Raw genomic sequence first — 1,481 nt, forward strand, 5'->3', positions numbered from 1 at the left:
ACGCAACAAGTGATTGTGTGTGTGTGTCGTGTGTTTGTTTGTGCATGCGTGTGCATGCGTGCGTGTATGCATGTGTGTGTGTGTGTATGGTGAGTGTGTGTGTGTGCACAATATGCTTATTTTTGTCTTCTTTGTTTTGTGTATGTGTACTTGCATTGCGTTCATCATTTTTAATTTTTAATGGCGACCGAATCTTGAATCCTGTAGTTTAAGTGCATGGACCCAACCAAAACATGCGCACACAGACATACACACACACACAAACACTGACACACTCATACAAAGACACACTCACACACGCATAGACAGCCTCACACACAGACGCACACACACCACACGGACAGGCAGCGTTCTGATGTTGGTGTCCTGGCTGATTGTGAGCAGACATGAAGCAGGCCTTTGAAAGAGACACTCTCTGTTTCATTCCACGGACAGCCGCCTGCCCTGCCCCCTGGAGCCTGGCCCCACCCCCGGCAACCTGCCCCGCCCCCTGCAGTCTCCCCCCCCCCCCCCCCCCCCCCCCCCCCCCACCACACATACACACACTCTGCTGGAATTGGCCCTCTCTGGACACACAAATTGCCTGTACATACTTTTATAAAAAGAAAAATATTGCTCTGTCATTTCTCAACAAATACATCAATCTGTGTCTGTTTGGCTCTCTCTCTCTCTCTCTGTCTCTCTCTTTCTCTTTCTCTCTCTCTCTCTCTCTTTCTCTCTCTCTCTATCTCTCTATCTCCATCTCTCTCCCTCTCGCTCTCTCTCTCTGTCTCTCTATCGCCATCTCTCTCCCTCTCGCTCTCTCTCTGTCTCTCTCTCTCTCTATCTCCATCTCTCTCCCTCTCGCTATCTCTCTCTCTCTCTTTCTCTCTCACTCTCTCTCCCTCTCTTCTCTCTCTCTCTCTCTCTCTCTCTCTCTCTCTGCTCTCTCTCTATCTCTCTATCTCCATCTCTCTCTCTCTCTCTCTCTCTCTCTCTCTCTCTCTCTCTCTCTCTCTCTCTCTGTCTCTCTCAGCCAACTCTGCCAGGCTGTGAGCTCAGGGGAGTCTGAGACAGAAGGTTATGAAGAATTAGTAACATGAGTCACAAGCAAAGAGAAAAGACGCACCTGCCTCCCAGCATCCATACACACATACACGCCAAAAATACACACACACACACACACGCAGACATGCACACACACACAAACACACACACAGAACACACACACGTACACACACGTACACACACACACACACACGCACACACACACACCAGCAAAGATATAAACTAAGATTCATACTGAGGTACACAAGCACAGACCCATTTGCACGCACACCTGTGGGCCCACAAACCTACAGACACACAGACTCTAGCACGATCGCACTGCTGTCCTTCAATTTTCCAGCAGAGAGCATTGACAGTTCAGAGAGGAGACAACTAGATGAGATGAACTCCATCACTGAGCGAGAGGGAGAGAGAGAGACAACAAGGGAGGGAGG

The sequence above is a fragment of the Pollachius pollachius genome (assembly GCF_949987615.1).
Source record: "Pollachius pollachius genome assembly, chromosome: 15".
Classification (NCBI taxonomy): Eukaryota; Metazoa; Chordata; class Actinopteri; order Gadiformes; family Gadidae; genus Pollachius; species Pollachius pollachius.